Source organism: Rhinolophus hipposideros (assembly GCF_964194185.1).
Source record: "Rhinolophus hipposideros genome assembly, chromosome: 23".
NCBI classification, from domain to species: Eukaryota; Metazoa; Chordata; class Mammalia; order Chiroptera; family Rhinolophidae; genus Rhinolophus; species Rhinolophus hipposideros.
The window spans coordinates 45,096,212-45,110,266 of record NC_138069.1 but is presented as its reverse complement, the minus strand read 5'-3'; the positions used below and the strand labels follow the sequence as shown (position 1 = coordinate 45,110,266).

Below are 14,055 nucleotides of genomic sequence, written 5' to 3'. Positions count from 1 at the left end.
GAGGGGCAGGAGCGCCTCCAGCCCCAGGACACACGGGACCTGTCCCGTGGAGGCCTCCAGGCCAGGCCCACTCTCCAGGGCAGACGTGGGGCAGCGGCAGGATGGGGCAGCTGCTCTAAAGACGACCACTTCCCCAAACACACTGTAAAGCACTTGAGCTGCAGCCTGTTTGCAGAAAGCTCTGCATTGCTGCTGCTGTGCCTGGCATTTTGGGTCGGATGACATAAAGGCTCAAACTGAGTGAGGCCAAGCAGAATTTCAGCAAGTCTCTTCTACACTTAACATCCCTCGGGTTCCACTTCAAAGGCTCGAAGACAAGTCAGTGTGTGCGGCTGCACGTGTTTCCAACGGATGGACTGAAGCTACCCTTGAGGACGGCATCAGCTGTGGCCAAGGGACCGTGCGTTTCATCTATGCTGTCTGTGTTTCAGTGTGAATACCTCCATGGAACGTACGCAGTAATGTAGACACACGTAGTTAGAAATGTGTGGAAATATTAAATCCTCACCAGCTTCTAGGGCGATGAAAACACTGACCACATTTGGCAGGTGTGTTCAAAAGAAACAAGGGATCCAACATCCCCGCAGACTAGAAGGGGTGGAGAGACGGCGAGACTTCTCGTAGAGAAGCGGGCCCGCTGGAGAAAATAGAGCTGCACAAAACAATCTTTTTCTTCACCCTGATAATTGCCGGTGAGAGACATGAGAAGACATCCCATCAATCTGACACAACCCAGGCAGGAACTCTCCCACAAGACACGACGGGCCAATTGAAAGGGACTGGCCGGGCACAGGTCAGCTCCAGGAAAGATGCCTTTGGGCCTTTGTCCTTGAGAAGGGCACCTGGCACAGGCTCTCCTGGGGTGGCCTGGACCCTGTCACCAACCCTGGGTTTTCCCACAGACCATACCCCAAGGAGGACAGTGCTGCCATCACAACCCAAACAAAGAAACCAGCGAAAGTGGGAAGCCACAACCACTTATACCCTGGAAGGTGGTATCAGGGAGACCAGAGGGGGTTTGCAATTCAAGCCAACAGAAAGGCGGGAAAAACCCAGAGGGATTTCCTCCCTCTGGTAAATATTCGACTCTGTAAAGCAAGCCTTACGTTAACTGTTGGCCCTGGCCATGGACTGCGGGTTTTTTCTTCAGTGAGAGCCGACTGTGAGGGCAGGTAAGAGCGGGCACGGCTGGAAGGGCTGTCCCGGTGACGCTGTGACGCTGGCCACCAAGGGAGCCTCCCCCATCTTCTCACCTATGGGCCAGGCTTCAGGGCTCGCCCTATGCCTGCCCAGGTCCCAAGCAGCAGGACAGCGCGTCCTCGACTGCTCACTCTTCCGTCCCCTCATGCTCCTGGGGTCATTTCCTGCCCAGGGTCTCACAGCTCTGACTCTGCTTCCTGTGCGGCCACACCAGGTCTGTGCTCTGTGACCTTGGTCCCTTTCACTTGTAGGAAGCCAGGGCTTGCTCAGGCTGAGTAGGGACGGGATCGAGGGCCACCACACACCACTACACCCCAGGGGCCACCCTCTGCTCTCTTCTTTTGGGGGTGGCCCTGTGTGTAGCCCGGGTAGGGTGTCCCGGAAGGGCCCTGGCTTCCCTGTAGGAGGATGTCACCACGGCCTGGGGACTCCGGACTGTCCACTTTGGACTTTCTGCCCAATGAGACATCACACGCAGCCACTCAGCAGGGGTGTCAGCTCACTCACTAGCTCTGTCTGACACACACACAAGCCGTGCAACCAGGGCGACACAGGTCAGCACAGCACTGTCCATGCTCCACCCTGTGCTGGGTGCCCAGGCTGAAACGTCCAACTGCCCTGCACGTTAGGGCTGGAGGGAGGCTCCGAGCACCGCTGCCCCTGGGCTGCTGGGCAGATAGCCGCCCGGGCCCCAGGCGTCCAGCCATCCCCTCTGGCCCAAGCTGGCCTCCATGACTGTCAACAGAGGTGCTCTATGTCACCGGGAAAGGGTTACTTTTTGCCCAGAGCTGCGGGGAGTGGAGATAAAGCGCTCTTCTTTCCAGGAGAGCTGGTGTGAGGCCGCCTGCTGAGCACACAGGAGGGAGCTGCAGTCCCAGGCAGTGAAAGGCGGGTGCAGGGGTCCACAGAGGACTTGGCGAAGCATGTGTGCAAGGACAAGGGTGGTGTGAGCTCCAGGACCTGGGCTCAAGTGGCTCTGCCACAGGCTATAGAGGAGAGCTGGGACAAAGCATCGAGTGTCCAGGATTTCCCACGTGGAAACGAGCTACTTGACTCAGTGTTGACACCAGAGTTTTTTGAGCAAGGGCAACGTTTTTGCTCGGTGAGGTTGGTGTGGAAACGCACAGTTCGACCGACGTGAGGCAGCTCTGAGATCCAGCATGGGGCGCTCGGCAGCCTCCTACCTCCGCCTGTCTACCTACCGGAGCCATTGATGACTCCTTATGCTGGTTGGGCACATTTTCCTTTTTTTTTCTTCTTTTTTTAATGAATTACTCATTTCTTTCTTTTTCTTTTCTTTTAAGGAGGGTGCAGCTCACAATGGCCCATGCGGGGATCGAACCGGCAACCTTGGTGTTATCAGCACCACACTCTAACCAGCTGAGCTAACCGGCCGCCCCACTTTTTATCTTCTAAGATGTGGTATAAAGGAAAAGTAACTCCAGCAGATGTAAGACCCAGGACTCAGCCATAGCTCAAACAAAGACGCACATTCTTGACCATGGGCTAGCCACAGGTCCCCCAGCCCAGACTCTTCGACACTCCAGTCTGAACCCCCCACGCACACTCATGCGCACGCACACGTGTGCATACCCTCACTGCACAGCTGAGAGCCCACTCCACCAGGACGTGCAACCTGGGCCTTGGCAGGTGGCATGTACGTCAGGAAGCCAGAGCCAAGGTCAGTGGAAGAACACAGGAAACCAGAATGAAACTCTGCATCTTTCTTTTACCAAGTCTCTTGACATCGGTGTGTCTGACACTTAGAGCACACCTCAGTTTGGACTGGCCACACTTCCAGTGCTCGCTGTGTGCCAGGCTGGGTTGTCACCACGGCCGCACCCCAGAGCCTGGCCCAGAGCAGGGCGAGGAGCGGGCACAGGCAGTCGCCCCCGGCTCCCAGTGGCCCTGGGCGTGCCCACCCTGTAAGGCCCAGTTGCCCTCCTCCTGCCAGCACGAGACCTAACCCCAGCACATCACTGTGGCCTGCCAGCCACCTCCAGGGGTGAGCAAGTGCAGCTGGGTACCTGTGAGCCCTGCTCTGCGGGGGACCCAGAGGTATGTGGCATGGGGGGCAGAGGTCAGGACTCCTAGAAGCTCTTCAGGGAAGTCAAGCCATCTGCACAGTCCCGATGCTGGCAGAAGGGTCGGGGAGCAGGGCAGATGGAGTTGTCTTCACAGCAGCCCTCGGAGGAAGGGCAGGCCCAGGGCGGGGCAGCAGGCCTCCCTCAGCCATGATGCCAGATCTTTCTATTCCCCAGAAGCCTTTTCATCACGGCGGCAGACCTAACTTTACCAGAGAGTTTTAAGGAACATCAAAGGAAGCATCAGGAGACGCTTTCCTCCTCCAGGAGGGGAGGCTGTGCCGGTGCTGGTCAACGGCCTGGGCTTGGAGCCAGAGGCACAGGCAGCGCTGTCAGGCCGCTCAGCTACAGCCCAGGGGAGTGGGGCTGAGGAACGGTGACGGGTCTCCAGGGATCATGGGCCTGTTACTTGGTGACTGCTGTTGGATGCCCGGGGGCTGGCTGCAGGGCCCAGCAGGCTGTCCACCTGCAGCTTGGCTTTCAGCCGGGCAGCACCTCTGCAACCCAGGCCCACAAGCCGACAGAATTGGTGGATTAGAAAAGAGTGCATCCAAAAGAACTGGCACTAAGGTATGGGCCTGAAACAGGTAGGTGCTGTGAGGCCTGCTGTCTGTCCGCACATACGAGGAAAGTGACTGGGGCACCTGGTGCCCAGACGCCGCTGCCTCCACCTGGGAGGACAGGGGGTGGGGGAGGCACAGTCACTGGGCTCAGCCCCGTTTGCAGAGATGGACAGTCCCAAAGGGCTTGGCAACTGGACAGAGCCCCACCCCCCGGCGCCCCTGGGTGCGACCTTTCACCACAGGTCTTATCTGCTGGTAAGCCGGGGAGAGCGCTGCTGTCTGCGGGCCCTTCCGGTCTTGGTGCCCTGAAGCCAGAGTCCATGGTCCGGAGCAGAGAAGCAGGGTCTGCACTTAAGAGCAAGCTGGTCTCAGACGCGCGCGCCTCCCCAGGCATGGAGCCCCTCGTCCTTCAGTCCTGAACCAGGAGTTCCTCGGGAAGAAAGCCCACATCCCCAGCGCGCACCGTCAGAGATTTTGAAGACTAAACCTGGATCAGACCTATTACCCCAGTTATTAAAATTCAGAAGGGCAACTCATGTCAGCAAATTATTTTGCCATTTCCTAAAAACAATGAAGAACAAAAGAGGGAGTGTTTCCCAATTTTTTAATGAACCTCTTATTTTGAAATAACGATGCATGTGCAACTGTGAGCCAGCAGACCCCTGCGCTGCACCAGTTTCTGCTGGGAACCTGCAGAGCCAAGGTCACAACCAGGACCAGGCAGCCTTTTGAGACAAGAAGTACAGTCAACACTCGGACTGGCTGCAGTTAGTGACATGAGATACATATGCAGGTACAAACTGTTACGTCCTTTCAAGGCTCATCTCCCCAGGCACCCTCTCACCTCAGGCAAAACACACGGCTACCCAACACGAGGCATCCTGCTGCCTTCCTGCTGCCACAAATGCAACAACTGGTAAACTTACTTTCCTCCTCATTTGTTTGTGATATCCTGATTAAAATGAAAATAATTGCAGAAAATGTGCACATCAACAGTTCAGGAAGTTGTTGCTTTGATGAGCTCTACAAGCTGCTGTGGAAACACCCCGAGCTGGTCCGTGGGCCCCGCGTGTGGTGGGCACAGCGCCCTCCGGAGGTCCTGGGCTGGCATGGGCGCTGACACTGAGGCAGACACGGGCTCTGGCCTCGAGGAGCTCACGACCTGATGTAAGTGAGCTCCTGGAGGACAGGGAGAGCGGCTGCCGCGGTCCAGAGCAGAGCAGCTGTCAGGGCTCCCTCCTCGCAGAGCAGAGCTCGGCTCCTCCACCGGGCTCCTGTGCAATGCCGGTGGCTTATGGGCCCTTCTCAGGTTTTTAAATGCATGAAACAGAACACACAGGACATACGGGTGCAAACTGAAAGACATCAGCATGAAAACAAAATCACCGTGCTTTGTCAATGCCTCAGTGGCGGGCCTGACAGCTAGTAACTGGGCGGAGTGCTGTGACACTGCGATGCTCCCCCCTCACCCCCCCCCCCCCCGCGAAAAGCACCTGTGCCCCCTACTTGTCCTGCCAACACCTCTGCAACATTCACAGTGGAAGGAAAAGCTAAAATCCTGTTAGAGGAGGCGAAAACACACTTATTTTTTCTTATTCAGATTCAAACTCCCTCAATTTGTGAGACGGGGTTAACAGCAGAACCCTACCAGAGCCTGGCCCCCACACCCTGAGCTCCAACACCACTCACGATGCCCCGGAAAGGCCTGGCTCTCCCCGTCGGGACTCCCTTCCCCACCACATATTTCTCCCATCCAAATCCACCTGTCCTCAGTCTCCTTCAGTCTGGGCCTTGAAGAGGATGATGAAAACTGTTGGACCCTCTTCCCGGAAGCACACACAGGCACACACATCAAAGGGTTCATATTCCCGAATCTGATGGAGCTGACCTCCTCAGTTTAGAGACGAGGGCTGAGGGGTGACATCCAGTCCATGGTCACAGCACAAGGGGAAGGTGGGCTGGGACGGTAGCACTTGCAGGACAGGTCAGTGCTCTGGGAGGGTCTTCCATACTGACAGTGGCCTTGGCTGACAAGGGGCCCTTCCCTGATAGATCCTGGCTGGAGAGGGAGTTCAGAACCAAAACCCTGACTCTGAGTCTCAGCTCCAGTGGGGGGTGGGAGGCACTGGCCCTTATCAGAGACTGCTTCAGACAAAGGCCACATCCAGGGCATCACAACAAAGCTTTGCAGGATGCGTGCAACACCCCACGAACTAGAAAACCTTTCAGTGTCCCAGGGCATCCACCCAGGACGCACGTCAGGACCCTACAGCTCTCCCATGGCTGTGTGTGACCACCTTCTCACTTCCCTAGAGACAGCCTGGTCCCGAGCCAGCAAGGACAGGCTCTCGGCAGACTGGTCCGCCTCGGCCCCTCTCCCGCCCCCCCATGCCTGCAAAGCAAGGGTGAGCGGGACTCTGAACAAAGGGCCCGGCTGCCCCTAGGCCTGCACACAGTGGAGCCTCCGGCCACGAGGAACGTCCTGGGCAGGAGGCAGACCTAGTGTGACGGGACAGGAATGCTCTTCACAAAGATCAGACTGGGTTTCTAGAAGCAGAAAGTCCTACGATACTACAAGTTGCTATTTTCTTTAGTGCACATTTTACCATTTCACAGCTTTCTATCCATCCAGTCACAGCACGTCCAGCTCTGTCCTTGGGGCTCTCTCCAGTGGAGGCAGACAGATGGACGGAATGAGGCAGCAAAGGCAGGCTGTGCCTTTGGGGGAGCGAGGGCACAGCACCCGATGGGCTGTCTTCGGTGGTCGCTGGGGAAAGCTGGCCCCCAGAAAAGGAGCACAGGTGTGTGCCCACGGGGACGTGAGGCTGACGGGCAGAGCTAAAGGGCCAACATCAACGAAAATACCACCTACATTGCCTCCCTTTATCTTGTAAGCCAGAGACAACCAATCAGCAGCCAGCCCCTTCTCCGCTGGGAGGAATTCTAACCAGCAGGTACACAGGGTGGGCACTACCCCAGAAGGATGAGTCAGTATCACTAACGGGCGGAGGTCCCCAGAACAGTTTTGGTCCAAGGTGGAATCCGGTCGATCCCAGCGGCTCCTCTGCCAGAGCACCGCCCATATGGCGGGCCAGGGCAAAGCGTGAGCCTGGTCCCTGCGACACACGTGAAGAGCTCCAGGTGGGGATGGCGGAGCAACACAGGAGCACGCCTAGCAGAGCTGTGACTGAGGCTCTGCCTGAGCCTGTGGGAGAAGGGGCGACTTTGGCAGTGGAGTTTGTGTGGGAGAGGTGAGAAGCAACCCAGAGGACGTCGGTGGCTCAGATGTGACCTGTGTGCCCGCAGGCTGCGAGTGTTCTTCAGGGCTGCTGAGGTCTTAGAGATCACAGAACACAGTGCGGGGTAAGCAAGGAAAATACAGCGCATTTCATCGGGAACACTTTCAGTCCACGAAGAACGATGCTGACAGGAGGGCCTCGTGACCCATTTCCAGAGACCCTGTTCCAAGGAGCCAGGGGGCAATGATTCTTCTCACTGGGGTGGGGGTGGGGTTTTGCAAAAGCGGCTTTCCTTTGGGATTTCAGCAGGACCTGCTTCTTCACAGCCAGTCCTTAAGGCCTGGGAGGGCATGCTGACTCCCGGGGGCAGGCTGCTCGGGTCCGCCCTCGCTGCCTCCTTGGGGCCCTCCACAGCCCAGCACAGGACACTTCCCTAAGACACTGCAACACCTCACAGCTGCAGAGACCACGGCACTACCACCCGAAGGGGGATGGCGAACGGCTCGGCAGTCTCCTGCCTCCAAGGTCGGGCTTCCCCGACCTCCAAGGGCGGCTCTGCCCATCACCCCTGCCACCAGCTCCACTGCCTCCCAGAACCTCAGCTAAGCCTTTGGCCTGATTTTGCCCACATCTCGTGGAAAGCAAACAGGCCCCTGGTGGGGTCCCCTTTGCATGAAGTTGTTTATCCATGTGTATGGCCGGTGGGCCCCCCTTTGACTTTGGGCATAAGGATGCTGCCTAATGGCTTACAGTGCTCCCGTTTCTTCCATTACTAGTGGGCCCAGGCAGGCCTGGAGCCCTGCTGCACTCTGCATGGTCAACAGCCCAATGTGGGACGTCAGCGACGGCCTCTTTCTGGAAGGTGAGGTTCACATCCACAGCCGTGCTTCCGTGTTAGCAGAAGGCTGCTCTGCTCTGCAGGTCCCAGCCATGCCCATCTCCTTCCTAACGGTTAGACTTCAAATCTGCCTTTATTTCATCTGTGGAAACGTGTGGCTCACTAGGAAGCGATGGCTGCAGTGGGTTTTAATCTGGAAATGCCGTTCTGGTAGGCTGACGGCCGACTGGATACTACGTACAGGAGTTGTAAACAAGTCTAGGAATCACATTTAACACACATAAAACGTACTCAAAACTTCCAAAAATTAGCTGAGTCGTTGCTAACTTGGCAGTGCTGACCTTGTCATGTGAAGGACATTTAAAACACATCCTCAAAGCACAAAGACACCTATCTCCCCAGCTCAGTAAAGGCAGGCCTGGGATTCCAGGAGCAGGCGCAGAAGCTTTCCTACAGCTTTTGACCGACACCACTTCCCTCAAAGAAAAAATAATCGTGCTACAGATTTTCAAATGTTTTCATCCCATTTCAATCTAGCAGTCTCTGGACTGCAACACCTCCTCAGTAGCGTTTGTGCTCCTTGTTGTTTGAAGAGAAAAGTGCCATTTCTTTGGGTGCAAAGCAAATAACATTGCAACTAAAATCTCATCTCAGGACCCCTTCCTATCCCACCCTTACCCCATTAAGGAGTCGTCCTGTTGCCCTTCGGCTGTTCAGGACCTGCAAAAGGTTTAAGCTATGGGGGGGAAAAAAAATCAAAGCAAAACATGTTATTGGCTCCAAGATAAACAGCAAATCAAAACAAATGTTTCACTAAATTTCCAGAAAGTTTATCACTGTATCAACTTCATTAATTGTTGAATGCAATTTTCAAAATCATTTCATCACATTTGGAAACTATTTATGGGTTAGGTTTTTCTCACTTTGCAAGAATTCCTGAGTATATACAATTAATTTTTAAAAACATAATCACATTGCTAAGTAATGAGTTACAGCCAAATAACTTCACAAGCAAAATGGTAAATACTGGTGAGGGTTTTTGCTTCAAAACAGTGATGTTTAATGTGCAATACGGGGGTGGGCCTTGCAAAGGTATGGCGGCTTTGGACTATCCGAAGGCCCTGAACATTGGTCACAAACAGACCTCAGGCTAGTCTGGGGGGAAGGGAGAGGTTAAAGACCTATGGTGTTTTCCCCAAAATAAGACCTAGCCAGACAATCAGCTCTAATGCGTCTTTTGGAGCAAAACCTAGCATAAGACCCAGTATTGTACTGTATTATATTATGTAAGACCAGGTCTTATAGTAAAATACGACGGGGTCTTATATTAATTTTCGCTCCAAAAAAGACACATTGAAGCTGACTGTTCAGCTGGGTTTTACTTTTGGGGAAACACGGAGTGGAGACCACTGCGGGTTTTATAGACTAGAAGACGGGGCCACAGAGCCCAGGGAGCTTGTCTGGGGTCGCACGGCCTGGAGCCGAGACCAGAACCCCGGGCTCTGGACCCCACGGGCGCCCCAGCTCGGGCCTGGAGCAGCAGCCCGAGCGTCGGCGGGCACCCGAGCGCGGGGGTCACCCCGGATGCCCTCGGCAGGGCTCCTCTCCCCAGGCACGACTCCGAGGCTTGGCGCTCGGCTCAGAGTCCCCTCTGTCGCCTGTAAACGGGCATCGGGAAACAGGGATAATGCGGGGCGCCGGGCCGGGGCCCCCGCACGCGGTGGAGCCCACCCCGTGGGGGAGGGGCGCCACCCCTCCCGGCGACGCCCTCGGCCGAGTCTGGGGTCTCCAGGGCGGAGGCCGGCGCAGGGCGCCCCCGCGGCCCCTCCGGGAACAGCCCTGCCCCCCGCGCACGTGCAGGACGGACACCCGCCCGCCCCACGGGCCCCGCTCCGGGCTCGGCGCACTGACCTCCGCGTCCCGGGCTGTCGGATCTGCCCAGGCCCGTACCGCTCAGCCCCCACGGACTGCGCATGTCAGCTTAGCCCTGCGCGGCTGGAACCAGATCCAGCCGGCTGGACGGTGACGCAAGCGCGCCCGCGCTCCGCGTGTGGAAAGCGGGCGGCGGGCGGGGCTCCAGGCTGGGCGGGGCCCGGCGGTGGGCGGGGCCCGGCGGTGGGCGGGGCCCGGCGGTGGGCGGGGCCCGGCGGTGGGCGGGGCCCGGCGGTGGGCGGGGCCCGGCGGTGGGCGGGGCCGAAGCTACCCTTGGGCGCAGAACCCTAGACCCAACCAGGGTCTGCACTGGAAGCCCCCGAGCCATGTAGTCCGGGTGAGGAGACGCGGCAGCGGGTGATGGGCACGGACTAACACCCACCCTGCCGGGTTCCCTACTTAACAAGGTTGTTCAGAAGACGGATCGGAGGCTCAGGGCAACTTCTCAGTCCGCTGCTCGGCCTCGAAGTTGCAGACACAGAGCCCACGTCCAGGGGTCCGCCTGTCGTCAGGCCCTGCTTCCGATTTTCCTCGCCGAGAGCCATGGCGCCAGGCTCCCTGGCAGCTCCCCACACGAGGCAGGAAAACCAGCTGGTGCAGTGCCCCAGCTGCTCCCCATTTCTCTGCGCAAACCACGGACCCAAGTGTGACGGTGAGGTTCGGGCCCCGCGCGCCGTCTCCATTCCCACCTCTCCACCGCCTGCAGCAAAGGACCCTACCCTAGGTTCCCTGAACAGGGCCTCCGGTGTCCCCCAGGGCCTTTGCCTGCAGCATCACCACTTGTCCTCCTCACTTCAGTTCTCCGTCAGCCTTAGCTTCAGGGACCCCTCTTCTTCGCCTACTGAGCACCCTCCCAGTACCATGGCACCCCGCACTCCCCAGAGCAGCGACCCCCCTTCTCATTAATGTCCAGTCCCCCCATATGCGAGCTCCACAAGCACTGAGGTCCCGCAAGAAGCAGCTGCTCAGTAAAGGCCCAGGGAATCAGTGAAGGAGTCACACACTCTGTCCTGGACAATGGTACCTTAAACCTCTTTGAGAGATTGTGTTCGCTCTAAGGCAAGACTGCAGATCAATTTTATTATCCAAAGAAAAAACCACACTCCTGCAGCACCCCCAAGGGCCCACAGTAGGCTCTGGAGGTGGGGCTGGTTCCAGGGGCCTGACCAGGCCTGTCTCACCGTGTCTCTGGGGAAGGCCAGGTGCTCCAGACACCCTGTACTCGGGCTGCTGAGGTGTGCTCTAGAAGCCCTTTCTTCCCTCGCCCACTGTGCATGGCCAGTGTGTGTGGATGTCCTGCTTGGGATGTGGGTGTCCCAGCTTCCCGGCCTGATAAGGATCTCTGAGGTCCCAGAGCCAAGGCTGCGTCCTTTTGTGCTTTTGCTCTTGGTCATTTCCCGGCCACCCACAGGGATCCACACACAGGCCTGGACCAGAGCAGGAGGGACGCCGGGGAGGCAGAGCAGGGTGGGCGCCCGCCCCTACAGCGGCCGCTCGCCCCTACAGCGGCCGCTGTGCTAGGCAAGCTCATCTGTGCCTCTTTGTTTACTCTCTGTGATGCTGGCATCAGTGTCCCCACTTGACAGATATGGAAATGGTAAAAAAAAGAAGTTTCCAAGTTGCCAGTTTCATGGAATGAACTCAGTTCTGGGTCTTTGCAGTCCCAGAGGATTTGTGTGCTGACTTTCTAGTGCCTTTCCATGGTCAGTCCTCTGAACCAAGGGCCCTCTCGTCAGCCTCTTTCATCCATTGTCGTCTTCTGGTGACTCAATGGGCTGCTTTTGGAGACAGGAGAGGGGGAGACATATGGCCTGGCAGCAGGGTGGACAGGCACAGAGATGCTGGCTGAGGACACGACACGCAGAGACAGAGCGGGCTATCACTCATGCTCCCTTCCACACGAAGAAACTGAGGCTCAGAGAGGGTGTGAAGTATGCCAGGTCTGCCTACTCCTGAGCCAGGGTTCCCTCCTGGGCCCTTCTCAGCCCTGAGCCCAGGCTGCAGGACATGCTCTGTTCCCCAGGCCATCTGCCAAGGCAAGGGGCCGCTCAGTGCACCCCTGTGGTTCAGCACCAGGGCTCCAAGAGGAATGGTACCTGGTGCAACCCCAAGCACCTTTGAGGACAAGGTCCAGCTGGTGGAGTGGGAGGGTGTGACCCAGGGGCCTACAGGCAGCACCTGGGTCGGCCCCAAGGGAACTGAGAGACCTCAGAACCCCACCCCACTCCCCACAGGCAAGTCAGCTCAGCAGCAGCCCCTGGTCAGAAAGAGCAGGTAGATGACAGGGACCTGTATGCATTCCACAAATACCTGTTCTGCACCTTCTTCACGCCAGCTTGCCCTAAGTGCTAGCATGCTGTGGGGAACAGAACCAACATGCTGCTGCCACAGACTGCGTGTTCTGTCCCCACGGTCACATGCTGAGCCCTAGCCCCCCATGTGACGGTGTCGGGGTGGGGCCCTCGTGAGTGGGATTAGTGCCCGGGTAAGACGAGGCCCCTTCTGCCATGGGAGGACAGTGAGGAGTGGCCCTCACCATACATGGGATCTGCTGGCGTGTTGATGCTGGACTTCCAGCCTCCAGAACTGAGAGGAGGAAATGTCTGTTGCTTACAAGCCACCCAGTCTGTGGTGCTCTGCTATAGCAGCCCAAATAGACTAAGATAGCTGCCCACGGCAAGATGACATTAGAAGGCTACGATGTTGAGAAAAACTAGGTAGGAGAGACAGAGAGTAGGTTTATTCAGGTTTTGTAACTTAAAATGGTTGTGGGAGGGTGGAGGTCAAGGAAAACGGCACCAGGAAGGTGACACCTGAGTAGAGACCTGGCAGTGAGGGAGTGCACACAGCTCTTGGACATGTGGGAGATAGGTGGTCCAGGCAGAGGGGAAGCAAGACCCAAGTCCTGTGGAGGGGCACAGAGGCCCACGTGAGGCAGAGGAGAAGCCGGGGCGGCTGGGGACACTGGTGGGGTGTTGAGCAACCCTGCCAGGCTGGAGTTCTGGAAGCACGAAATTGCCACCAAAACTTCCAAGAGGCAACAAGAATTTGTTTTCCAATCCAGGGCATCAGGCACCCCATGACCACGTGGATCATTAAGGAAAGGAGTCCCAAGTAGACATTCTGAACCAGAACGCTTGGTTGATCAGCATGCCCAATTTCCTGGGCATGCCACCTCCTGGAGAACCTGGCACTGGGGAAACCCCCAGAGGCTGGGGTTCGGAGCGCTGTCTGGATACAGACAGCCGCTCACAGCCAGCTCAGTGCCTGCACACACCACTCCCCTCCCACTCAGCCCTGCCCCCAGGGACACCCCTGCTTGGAGGCAAAGCGCTTCCACGTGGGACCTGGGAGCAGGGGTGAGTCCCCAGCCCGAGCCCCAGGTGAGCAATGTCCGCTGTTGGCCACAAGCAAGAGGGAGGAAAGCAAAATCCTGCTGAAGGCCTTTGCACGGCCACTCGCCAGCCCCTCCAGAGTAGCCGGGCTCTGGTGTCTCTGCCAAGTGGGCCTCGCTGACCCTGAAGTCATGGGGCCTTGGCAAGAGTTGGCCCCAATGTCTCCGATTCCAAAACCTCATGTCCGAGTCCAGTGGCTTCACTGGAATTCTACTAAACTCTTAAGGAAGAATCCACACCAAATCTATACAATCTCTTGAAGAAAATGGAAGTAGAGGGATCACATCCCAATTCATTTTGAGGCCAGTATTACATGCTGATATCAAAACCAAAAACAGTACAGAAAAAGAAAAATACAGGCCACAATCCCTCATGAATATAAATGCAAAAACCCTCCTCAGCAACATAGCAATAGGACGAGACACCAGGGCCACATGGACTTTACTCCAAGACGCCAGCCTGGTTCAATATTCCAGAATCATCCATATAATCCACCGTGTAAGCCACTAGGCTAAAGAAGAAATATCACCTGATCATATCAATTGTAGAAAAGGCTTTTGACAAAATTCAACACCCATCCATGATACAAATTCTCAGGAAACTAGAAGAGGGGAGCTTCCTCAACTTGGCAGATGACATATACAAGACCCCTTCCCCCAAGGTCAGCAACGAGGCAGCAGACCCACCCCCACCACAGCCGGCCAGTAGGTCAGCATCATGCTGCCTGCCCTGGCCGCGCAATAAGGCAAGAAAAGGGAAAAGCTGTGTGCCCGCACGCCTGCTGGCAGGCCCACGGCCGCAGAG

The 14,055-nt window shown here is 56.9% G+C and overlaps 1 protein-coding gene across 8 annotated transcripts in view; it reads right to left on the bottom strand.

Moving 5' to 3' along the window:
- Window positions 1-14,055, bottom strand: part of CHLSN (cholesin) — a 98,515-nt gene that overhangs the window by 7,939 nt on the left and 76,521 nt on the right. The window contains exon 1 of one of the 8 annotated variants that reach the window (XM_081035721.1): window positions 9,836-9,976. The exons of the other annotated variants lie outside the window; for them this stretch is intronic. The gene's annotated coding sequence lies outside the window, so the exon portion shown is untranslated. Of the gene's footprint in view, window positions 1-9,835; window positions 9,977-14,055 lie in introns of those variants that run through there. 8 annotated transcript variants of the gene reach the window in all.